Below are 12,637 nucleotides of genomic sequence, written 5' to 3'. Positions count from 1 at the left end.
GTCACATTTCAAAATATAGACAGATTTATAAAGTAACTTTGCTAGATTCTATCAGACTAACTAGTTTTGATATCTAGTAAATGGCAATGAAAACTATGGTGAACAAATGAAATGTGACCATCACAGAAACTCAATAATTTATTGCAATGCTGGTGGTATTCTGTCTAAAAAGATGTGTTCAGAAGCATGAGAGAGAATTAGGCCTTAGTTCATTGAGAAAATGGTTATAGCCCTCCTACTGCATTTAACCAGTTCCAGTCAAAACAGCCATTTCTGCCTTTACCTATTATACTTGGACATTCATTGCTGATTAGATGTGTTGTCTGGAGTTCTGTCCTCTATAATAAATAGATTACCACACAGAACTGCCTCCATAGCAGACAGTTGAGTAAGGAAAATATGGTCATTCTCTAGAATTTCATTAAATCGCAATCCAAGGCCAGTAGCAGAGTTCCAGCGGGAGTGGATCTCTAGTATAAACTCAGGTGAAACTGAACATCCCCCTTGCTCCTCATCCTTAAAATGGCCCAGATAGGTTCCGTATATCTGAAATGTCCTATTCTGTCCATCTTATTGACTATTTACCCAATAGAAAGCTGGAATGCACCACTGCCACCAAGATTCAGAAATACCAACATTCGTGGAAGTTATGTACTCAGAAATGTTTGCAGGTTGGTTGGTGAATACGAAAATCTGTGGTAAAGTGAGGTATCTTGCACTTCAGCATCAAGAATAACATTGGAAAATTTTTGCTCTACTATGAAAATTGGTTCTAGTAACAATCTCCTGAATCTTCATCCCCCAGTACTCCATTTCCCTTTGAGTATTAATTAAAAAGAAGAAGAAGAGGAAGAAGAAGGGAAAAAACTTCACAATAGTTGGCAATTCAGTTTAAAATAACTGCTCTTGGGGCGCCTGGGTGGCGCAGTCGGTTAAGCGTCCGACTTCAGCCAGGTCACGATCTCTCGGTCCGTGGTTTCGAGCCCCGCGTCGGGCTCTGGGCTGATTGCTCAGAGCCTGGAGCCTGTTTCCAATTCTGTGTCTCCCTCTCTGTCTGCCCCTCCCCCGTTCATGCTCTGTCTCTCTCTGTCCCAAAAATAAATAAAAACGTTGAAAAAAAAATTAAAAAAAAAATAAAATAACTGCTCTTATTCAGTCATCAGTTGATGAACACTTGGGTTCTTTCCATAGTTTGGCTATTATTTATAATGTTGCTTTTGAACTTTGGGGTGCAAGTGTCCACTGACTGATAAATGAGTAAAGAAGATGGAATGGAATATTAGCCATCAAAAAGATGAAATCTTGCCATTTGCAATGACACGGATGGAACTAGAGTGTATTATGCTAAGTGAAATAAGTCTGTCAGAGAAAGGCAAATACCAAATGATTTCACTCATCTGTGGAATTTAAAAAACAGAATAGACGAGCATATGGGGGGTGGGGGAAGAAAGAGGGAAATAAACCATAAGAGACTCTTACAGATAGAAAACAAACTGAGAGTTGAGGAAGGGAAGTGAGTGGGGGATGGTCTAGATAGGTGATAGGTATTCAGGAGGACACTTGTGATGATGAGCACTGGGTGTTGTATGAAAGTGATGAACCACTGAATTCTACTCCCCAAACCAATATTGCCCTGCATGTTAACTCACTAGGGTTTAAATAAAAGTTTGAAAAGAAAAAATAAGAAAAAAAGGGAAAAAAGAAAAAAGTGAAAACCACATCCTTTTAAAAATGCATGGATATATATATATATTTAAACTTACAAGGGAAATCTCAATATGTATAAATTACTAATAATTAAAATAAATAGTAAGTTGAAGAAAGGGACCTCCTCTAGAGAGCTTTCTAACAGTGAAGGTAATCCATTTACATGAAATAGCTTTGCCAGATCTGGTCAGAACCTGCTCCTAATCCTTTATCTACATGATGCTGAAAGAGAACATAAATACATCTTACTTTAACAATCAAATAACTAGATGATGATAATAAATAATAGCTAACATTTATTGAGAACTGAAAATTGTATGTTAAATTTCATTTAATTCTATAAAGCACAGAATTGTACTAAAAATAACTGCTCTTAATCTCCATGTTTTTAAATTTCTTTTTGGTTTTTATTTTGTTTTATTCTGGAAGGAAGAGAGATCTGGAGTGAGGAGTAGTTAGTCAACAGAATCTGTCACTATGTACTTCTGACTTTTCATCTTAGAGATTCAAAAGGCTAGGTAGATGGGACGCCTGGTGGCTCAGTCAGTTAAGCGCCTGACTTTGGCTCAGGTCATGATCTCATGGTTCATGAGTTTGAGCCCTGCATCAGGCTCTGTGCTGAAAGCTGGGAGCCTGGAGCCTGCTTCAGATTCTGTGTCTCCCTCTCTCTCTCTGTGCCTCCCCCACTCACTCTCTGTCTTGTCTCTGTCTCTCAAAAATAGATAAACATTAAACAAAACAAATTTCAAAAGGCTAGGTAGAACGTGACGAGCCACTTGGGTGGCTCAGTTAAGCATCTGACTCTTGATCTTAACTCAGATCTCACAGCCACGAGATCAAGCTCTGTGTATGGCTCTTTACTGACAGCACGGAGTCTGCTTGGAGTTCTTTCTCTCTCTCTCTCTCTCTCTCTCTCTCTCTCTCTGCCCCTCTCCTGCTCATATGCACTCTCTCTCAAAATAAATGGATAAACTTAAAAAAAAAAAAGAACTTAATGACAAGAAGAAATGAAATAAGGTAAATGCTATATTTATTTATTTATTTATTTATTTATTTTGGTAAATGCTTATTTAATCAATCATTCAATCACTGATTCGATCAAATCATTCAAGTTTACTTTACAAAAAAATCTAAGTGGAAACAACCACTTTAAATATCAAAGTCTGTGTGTTAGATCCGTGATAAGCCTCAAGTCTGCCATCTCAGCGAGACCATTTTGTCAACAGAACTGAAAGTAAATATTTAATGGCTGAAATGTATCTGAAATGTTTATTGCCTTTGAAGCCAGATACATCCACCAAAGCAATGATTCTCAGGTACTTATGGAACATTTGGTGGTTAATGGAGGTGTTATAAGTTGTGACAATGATGGAGAAGCTCCATTGGCAGTAAGAGGAAACGAGTCATAATCTCAAATAATTGTCCCACCCAAATTGTTAATATTGTCCCTCTGATGAAGCATGATATGCAGTGCACATGTTCACTTCAGAAGTATCATGGATATGAACTACACTGTGTGGCTTTAAGAAACAGGCTTGAGAATTTTAACTTTCTTTATTGTGAGAAGAAGGATCAAGAACTAAGTATCTAGATCAGTGGTTTTCAATCCTATCTGCACATCAGCATTCCTGGTATGTTTCTAAAATTGAGGCCCTACCTCACTAACTGAAACTGAATTTTTGAGTCCAGGTATTTGTATTTTCTTAAACCCTGAAGAATCATTTCTTGAGATGTTTGAGTTATCTAAAATATGTACACACAGCCTAAACCAAAGCTAGGGTAAGCTATGTGATACCCACTATATACAATCAAAAGTTGTCTAGGTTTGAGTAGACCTTAAAGTTTCATTATTTGCCCTTGCCACTATGACAAAGTGGTTCTAATTCCACAGTGGTGCAGTGTTAGAAAACTCTTAATACAGGTTCTCAAAATCAACATACATAATCAGAGTAGACAAATAGGAATAATATATGACAGAAAGGAAAATGAACATGGGCAGTGTGTATGTGCAGGGTCATGCACACACCTGACGATATAGGCACATGCATGCGCTTCATTAAAGCCTCAAGATGACCCCACACATACACCCTGACAATCTACCATTTTGTGGATTTTTATACAGTTATCTCTGCCACAAAGCTTCCCATGTGGTGCACTACAAACGCTCCGGGAATGATGAGTGCCAACTGACTCTACCATCCAAACCAAGATGAGAAAGCATACACAAGATATGTGATAATGCAGCAGATTACATAGATCCTTTGTCTGTTTAACAAACATTGTAAAGTGATGGCTGTTAGGTACAAAGTAAAATTTGGTTTTTACTCTTTTAACACTTTTTATTGGTTGCCTGACCAGGACAGATATGTAAACAGCTAATTGTTTAAGTGTAAAACCAGTGTAAAAACAAAAAGGCTCGTGGTTGCAATTTATTTTGGACACTTGACAGCATGTTAGATTTCCCCAAGAAAACAATAAAATCCTGAGGCTTTCTTGGATGGAATGATACTGTAAGTAAACAAATACAGGGGTGCTACATATACCTCAACATGTCTTGTGGCCTGAATAAGAAAGGAGAGGCTAACCAAGACAGGTCTGGGCTGATCAAAACACCAGCCTCATCCTTAGATCTGAAGATAATTCAAACAAGTAAACCTTGTTGTAGAAAATTCCCTTGCATGCACATTCTTGGGCGTAGGAAGGAGTGTCTTTGGTAATTTGGCCTGGATTTAAGAAAAAAATTTAGTTGGCTATTTTTAAGCAGAACTACTCAAACTCATAAAACAAAGGAAAATTCAGTGCTGAGCCTGGAATGTGTATTGGCCTGCATTCTCCAACGTTCACTTCAATTCGTGTGGTAGAGTGGGATATGGTTATTTAATCGGCTGCCAGGGAATGTCAGCTTGGTAACTAAGTCTGAACTCCATATTGGTGCAGCATTCGCAGCTGTCTTCCAGTAGAACTACAGCCTGCTTCCATCTCGGAGTCATGCTTCAGGTCAGATGCACTCATTGAATGCAAGGACTGAGGAGAACGTAGTGGAGGATGATATCACAAAGTGAGAAAAGTTGGCTGCTCGTTAAACTGCTGGAATTTGGTACAACTCAAAAATAGTATTCACGGAGACACTACTGCTTAAACTCTAGTTATAAACCAATCAGGTCTAATGAGAGATCATTTTGATTCTCTGTAGTTTTGAACTAGCTTTGGTAGGGGAAGTGATTGCATCCATATTTTGATTAGGTTAACCTTTGAGTACGCCCTGGTATTCTCAATAGCTTGTGGGATTCCAAAGGGAAACTCATACAGAGTAAGAAAGCTTTATGGCCTGGACATGACAGGAAATCCTTTATAGAGGCAATAATAAATGTGATAACATACCAAATGCTTCTCAGTAGTACTTTTGTGTGATCAGTTGGGACACAGAGAAGTGATGGTAGCTGTTTTAAATGTTGGTCCTTCTGACAGTCTGTTCAGAATCATAGAATCTTTTAAGATCCTTTCCACAGAACCTAATAAATACATTTCAATCCATGCCTTCTCTGCTTAGAGACTCAGTCACTCACTCTACACTACTCACTCTCAGTTTTAAAATAACTCTGTGACTTTCCTAGTGAAGCTGTGAGTTAATTTTTAAACATTTCCAGGAGCAACTTTCAAGTACTGTTATAACTTCACTTGATCAGAGAATAGGAGCAGTAGGGGTGACAACCACCTCTTTAAAAAAAGAGGAGAAATTCAGAAATTTCTACTTTTCACTGCCCGTTGTTAAGCCAGGCTATATCGTCCTAAAGAGCTTCATTGTATATCTCAGATGTTTATATTTAATAAACTTAAATATGCTGACATTTCCTGATTATTCAGTTTCATTGTTAAAATTACAAAATGCTTTTAGTTCATAGTTGTATAAGTTTTTCTATAGCTATTTTTCAAAATAGGGTACCATCAAAACTCAATATCTGAAAATAAAAATCACAAAATTTTATAAATATAAACTTTACTGTGATATAAGAATATATAGTGAATTTTAGCAGTTATTCAGCCTTTTAAAAAGTATTCATGTTGTGTTTTAGGATGTTCTAAACCATAATTCAAGCTCAGTTCATAATATTTGCTTTTGTTTTGATTATTTTTCTTTTAAGTTATTAGTATATTCTTAGATATGTTAAATAAATAAAAGTTTTTATCTTATACCAAAATAAATATTAAATATTAAACATGGAGGATAGCACAAATTTAAAAATTAGAACCTTTTAGAAAACTTTAGAACCCTAATTCACTTCCTAAAATGCAAATATCCTGACAGCATTAAGAAAAGTGCAGCAGGGCACTGGGGTGGCTCAGTCAATTAAGCGTTTCATTCCTGGTTTCTGCTCAGGTCGTAATCTCGTGGTTCATGAGTTTGAGGCCCGTGTAGGGCTCTGCGCTAATGTTCAGAGCCTACTTGGGATTCTTTCTCCCTCCCTCTCTCTGCCCCTCCCCTGCTTTTGCTCTCTCTCTCCCAAAATAAATAAACTTTAAAAAAAAAAAAAAAAGAGAGAGAGAGAGAAGAAATGATGCAACTATTTCAGGAATTTTTATACTGCATACGCCAGAGATGGAGCTCTGGAAATGATTGATTCTGAAAAAAGTGTGTTCTTTATTTTCTGTAGTCCCTTCTGAGTTCTTTGAGTTGAGTTGCTTAAATGTGTACATTAACAAACAAGACGCATTAAGTGATTATCAAAGGCTGGCAAATAGCATTTGTTCCTCTCTGAGGTTGTCCAACATAATGTACCTTGAAAGTCCACAAGTCAGCTCTTTTAAGTTCATGTTGAAAGTACCTGCCTTAACCTATGCGTTGAAAATTAAGAGGGTGTGAGGGGCAGAAAGAAGCGTATCAGTTTCCCTACTGGCCTCAAATTCCCTCAAAGGAAAGGGAATTTAAGAGCTTGTTTTTTGAAACATACCTGATAGAGTCTATTATTTCTTAAAGTCAGAAAACTCCACTTAGCATCTACTTTATAATTCCCTTTCTTGTTTTTCATGAACATGTGCAACTTTTGCACAATCCATCTCATTTCCTCTGTATCATTAACTCCCGGATAGGGAAAACAGACCTCAACTTTTTAAATTTTTGCTAATGTTTATTTATTTTTGAGAGAGAGACAGAGAGAGCATGAGTCAGGGGAGCGCGGAGAAAGAGGGAGACACAGAATCCAAAGCAGGCTCCGGGCTCTGAGCTGTCATCACAGAGCCTGATGCAGGGCTCGAACTCACAAACTGTGAGATCATGACCTGAGCTGAAGTCAGGCGCTTAACTGACTGAGCCACCCAGGCGCCCTCATATACCTCAACTTTTTAAATAGAACAACTTAGGTGTCAGCTTCAGTCAGTCATTTAGAACTTCAGAGGGAGAAGTTAACAAGTCAGCAAAACTAATTTACTCTGGATTTTAGGTGACTCCCAGGAATCTGAGCTCCTATACCTTCTGAAAGGAATTGCATATCTGCTGAGGCACCAGGGCCACTGCATGGAGGGTCTTAGCATTACTCTAACTGCTTAGATTCCATGTAGGGAGAAAAGCCACAGTGAAGCAGCCAAAGGAGGTATTGACGGAAATTAAGGATCCCTCAGCCTTGGATGTCACAAATCTTGAGGTGAGAAAGCTTTTCAAGAGAACAAACTCATGTCCTCACCTTAGAGGGAATATAGTTTGCTCATAAGTAGCTATTTGTTTGAAGTACTGATATTTGTAGAAAGTGGATAGATTCAGACAAGCAGGGTAAACTCAGAATAGATAAGAATGAAGTCATGGGAGTTTTCCTGTGCAAAATATTTCAATGGCAACAACATCAACAAAAGAATATAGTGTCAGGGCAAGCACAGCCTTGTGGGTACTGTGTTTTTGTCTCATGTGGACTTATTGAGAGGGCTTGGTGTGGGCCATGAGTCTGGGGGCTCCAGAGAGTGCTCTGATTGAGTAGGGGCAGGGCTGCACTGAACTGGGGCTTATGGCCTGTCTATACCCTTATCTTTAGATTTTTTTACTGTAGCCTTCCCACACCATGATGTCACATTTCTTTCCACCTGGGCACCCACCCATACAGCATCCTGTTCTGATCTTCCCTCTGTCTCCCCACTCCATGTCTTGTGAAATGGATTCTTTTCCCAGGCTGCAGTCAAAGCTTACCTATATTTATTTGTTCCTTCCAGTCGCTTCTGTGTTCTAGCTCTTCTTTTATGTGCCAAGATGTGACTAGCCAAGATGTGACTGCTTCTTCTGTCAATGAAATTTTATTAGACAGTCACAAACGGGAAATATAGTGCTACCACCTAATGATGATAAATTGAACATTTGTGGTAGAAGATATATGTGGGCTAGCAACTCTCGGGGAAGGCGGGGGACTTACTGCTGTATCTTCAAGTTATACTGGCTAAATGGCCTCTCTCAGCCCCACAGTATTGCTAGAACTTCCTTCCAGACAGAAGTGACTCAGGGCAGCCCTCTTGTGGTGGACCGACGTTCCCAAGGTTCTTTTCTAGAATAAGAGGTAGCCCTAGAACAGTCAGTCCTTTTATTTAGATATTGTTGTCATCATTATCAAAATCTCCTAACTCAAGAATCTGGAAATAATATAATGAAATGCTAAAAACTAATTTGAGAACAGTAAGCAAGATCTATCTCTAGTTTTAAATAGCGCATACTTCTAAAATGTTTTTATGTTTTGTTTCTTCAGAATACAGACCAGTACTTAAAAAGAACAGATAGTTTGAAACTGTTTCTTTTTTTAATATTTCTGTCATCTGGAAATGCCTGTACATAAGCCCCATGACAGATCTGCTTGGCTAAAAACTCTGTTGACATGCCACCAGCCCTCAGAAAGAAGAGAGAGCCAGCATCCCATGATTCCAGAGGGAAGACATCCAGCACTGGGAAAATAAGCACATTCACTGAAACACAACAATCTAAATATGTAACTTTCATGGGTAATAAATACTCTGTGTGTGACTCTTATAATTTTATAAACCAAAACAGACTCTTGTATAAGTATCAAAATTATATTTCTATCACTAACACAAAATCCAAACTCTGTCATTCTAGGACTAAAATAACACAGGACCAAATTTGACAGAATTAGCTGTGGAACTTTATAAAAATTAAGAAACCTTGGCCTCATCACTGGATGACCTGATTCCAAAAATCTGAGGGCAAGTTCCAGCTTTCATAATTTTTTTTTTTTTATATATAATTCTCTGAGTGATTGCAGTGTCCAGTAAGTCTGGGAGTGCCACAAGTTTTTGGTCACCTTGATGGAATGGGGACCACCAGGAGAGGCTCTTTGCTTTCATTTATAAGTTTATTTCAAGGTCGTGGGCTGCTCAGAATGTGGACAGTCAATGCCACAGGTTACATTTCAGGAATCTTCAGAGTTGACCAAGCTTGCTGCAAACAAGGATTTATCTTATTCTTCTTCTGGGCCTTAGGGTCTGACAGTATACCTGGCACAGAGTTGGTGCTCACAGATATTTGTTACATGGAATGCTAATTGGAGTGCCCAAGACCTCTCCCTAGAAATGGAAGATAATTTAAGAGTCAAGAGAGTCCTGCTAAGCAACTGAGATCCTATATCATAAAGTATTATGAAAATTGCAAAACGTGCATTATTCTAAAGGAAAGGATTATTTTAAATATGACATCTGTAAGAGCACCTAAATTTTAATATGCATTAGAATGGGTTCAGTTTTTTTTTTTTTAATGTTTATTTTTGACAGAGAAACAAAGCATATGGGGGTAGGGACAGAGAGAGAGGGAAACACAGAATCCAAAGCAGGCTCCAGGCTCCGAGCTGTCAGCACAAAGCCCAACGTGGGGCTCGAACTCACAGACTGCAGCATCATGACCTGAGCCAAAGTCGGACGCTCAACCGACTGAGCCACCCAGGCGCCCCGAGTTCAGTTTTTCAAAGTCATCATTTTTCCAATTTTTTGCATCTCCTTGCCAAGGAAAGTAGAAACACAGTACCCTTTCAACTGGTAGATATGGTTCAAGAAGAAAAGAAAAGGAACAGAAAAACTATACAAGCAAGAAGCCAGAAGCCACCCAGCCTCATACACAACCATAGTTGTCACAGCATAAAGAGACTAAATAAATAACTACTTTGTGATGCTTCAAAATCATCACTTAGATGCAAACTATAAATTAAATGTGTACTGGCCTGCTAAAGGCAAAATTGGAGCGTCTATTTCCAGATTTCCTTCAACCACTAAATGAAAATCCATTTGTCTTTGCATTTTGACCCAAGATTTATATTATCTCAAGACACAGCCTCTTTAGACAAGCTGTCATCAAGGTAAATACTCTGCTATTAGATTCCTGTGTTGTACTTGGAAGATGGAATGTGATCTCCCTCGTATGGACTTAACAGAAAACTGCATTTAAAAGTTGACAAGGCCAGAATTAAACCTCTCATGCCCCAACCCCCTATCCCTGGGTTCTGTTCCCTTCCCTTGAACTCCATGGAATTTTAAACTTCAAGGCACTCCACCAAGAATGAGAAGACCAGAATTCTATTCCTGGCTTTGCTAGTAAGTGGCTCTGTGACCTTAAGCAGATGACCTAACATCAAGGCCTCTTTCCTCAGCTATAAAATGAGAGGGTTGACTAGATGATTTCAGAGGTTCTTTCTGGCTCTAGAATTCTCTAAATCTAGAAACACCTTCAACTAGAAACATTTATGTATTCAATATTCCTTTTTCACCCTTTCCAAAATGTTTTAGTTTGTGGCCTAATATCATTATGCATGTAGACCTTTTCAAATCCTTTTCAGGATTCTCTTTTATGATTCTTGAAGCAGCACATGTTGCTGCATTTACTTTACATTAAATATTATGTTATACATGTCCTTATCCCTTAGCTATACTTTGAATTAGGATCAGTATGTCACCAGATATGCATGATTCTTCCAAATTCTCTTCAATATACAGAGCAATTATTTGGGCCAATTTCATATTTGAAGGTGTAAATACTGAAATGGTTTAAAGTAATCTAGAGTATACAACAAATTGCATTTTTGCCATAATGTTTTCAGCCATTCTGATAGCTGCTTGAAAATGTCAGGCACTTCAAGATATCTGAATATCATTAAAGGGCTGAATATACCAGCATCGGTCTTTTTAATCCATTCGTTTTACATACATACCAGTAGGAATGTTTCTCAAAGTTTTCTTAAAAGTTTTTAGTGGAAAGATTCAAAAGCATCTGCACTGAATATTTATTGCCTTTGTATGCTTTCATCTTCTGGGTATATAATACAGCATGGAAATTGAAGCTACTACATACAAAAAAAATTATTCCACAAAAGGGTTGGTAAATACTAGAATAAGTGATATACCTGGAGTGAAATTCTTGTCAGTGTCTCTCCCTAGTTTTTGATTCTGTGTAATTTAAGGTCAGTTTTACCATGAAAAGAAGCAGATGGAAGCACCTGCAATAAATAATTACTGGGGTTTCCATGGAAGGGGGGCATTCGAATAGGTACTATTGAGTGATACTATAGAGTATAGCCCAACATCATTTCTCCCACACTTAGCTACATATTATCTGAAGTTCTGATAGGATTTAGAAAAGTCTTGATTCAGTTCACAAAGGACTCATGGATATTAAGAGGTTTGGAATGGAAGAGAGTGTAGGGGGAACAATGTTATTAGATAATTCTGTAGAGGTCCTTTGGGGCAATCCCTTGCCCCACCCCAGGATTATCCTCCTGTCCTGGTAAGGTTAGAGGCAGAAATAAACCAACTTTTTTTGTGTGCTTGGCACTAAAAGTGTCCCCTCATACTCTTACAACAACCTCATGAAGTAAATATAATTATCCCTTTACAGACGAAACACACTTGAAAATTCACACAGATAAGTGGTGGCAATAGAATTGAAACCAAGACCTCGGGGTGCCTGGGTGGCTTGGTCCACTTAACCGCTTGGTCGGTTAAGCATCTGACTTCGGCTCAGGTCATGATCTCACAGTCCGTGAGTTCGAGCCCCGCATCAGGCTCTGTGCTGACAGCTCAGAGCCTGGAGCCTGTTTCAGATTCTGTGTCTCCCTCTCTCTCTGCCCCTCCCCCGCTCATGCTCTGTCTCTCTCTGTCCCAAAAATAAATAAATAAACGTTGAAAAAAAAATTAAAAAAAAAAAAAAAAGAAACCAAGACCTCTGTGCAAAATTCTCGCATTTCCCGTTAGAAACACCAGTTCTGGGGAGCCTGGGTGGCTCAGTCTGTAGACATCTCACTCTTGATCTCAGCTCGGGTCATGATCTCACAGTTCAGGAGTTCAAGCCCTGCATTGGGCTCTGTGTTGATCGTGCAGAGCATGCTTGGAATTCTGTCTCTCCTTCTCTCTGCCCTTCTGCTGCTTGTGCTTGCTCTCTCTCTCTCAAAATAAATAAATAAATTTTTAAAAATTTAAAAAGAAAAGAAAAGAAAAACCAGTTCCAAGCTCTATTCCTCCACATGTTTTTCTACAAACTTCAGCAAGATACTTGACATCTCTCAGCCATGGTTTTATCAGTAAGATCAGGGTAATAATATCTACAGGTATATTTGCTATGAGGGTGAACTAGGATAAAGATATATTCTAAGTACTTAGCCCAGAGCTTTGCAGAGAGCTGTCTCTCTATGAGTAATCACTATTATTGCTATAACTATTATTACTGTTATTGCTTTTGAAATTATGATGCCAGGCTTTCAAAACACAGAGCATGATTTCCTTCAATTGTACTGTATGTACTAAAGTGTTACCATGGGCAGGTTACTATAATTAAACTTTTGAGGTCCCCATGAAATATTCATATGGAAGCAGGCAAAAATAACGTGAAAGTGAATATGTAACATTTTAATGACCACACAGAGGAAATTCTTCAGACTTGAGGATAAGATCTTAGTATTTAAAC

The 12,637-nt window shown here is 38.3% G+C and overlaps 1 protein-coding gene across 1 annotated transcript in view; it reads left to right on the top strand.

Moving 5' to 3' along the window:
* The window catches only part of MTCL3 (MTCL family member 3), a 57,391-nt gene that overhangs the window by 43,842 nt on the left and 912 nt on the right, over positions 1-12,637 (top strand). The gene's annotated exons all lie outside the window — the stretch shown is intronic.

Source organism: Herpailurus yagouaroundi, unplaced genomic scaffold (assembly GCF_014898765.1).
Source record: "Herpailurus yagouaroundi ecotype Mexico unplaced genomic scaffold, PumYag 139, whole genome shotgun sequence".
NCBI classification, from domain to species: Eukaryota; Metazoa; Chordata; class Mammalia; order Carnivora; family Felidae; genus Herpailurus; species Herpailurus yagouaroundi.
This window is presented reverse-complemented; position numbering and strand designations above follow the sequence as displayed.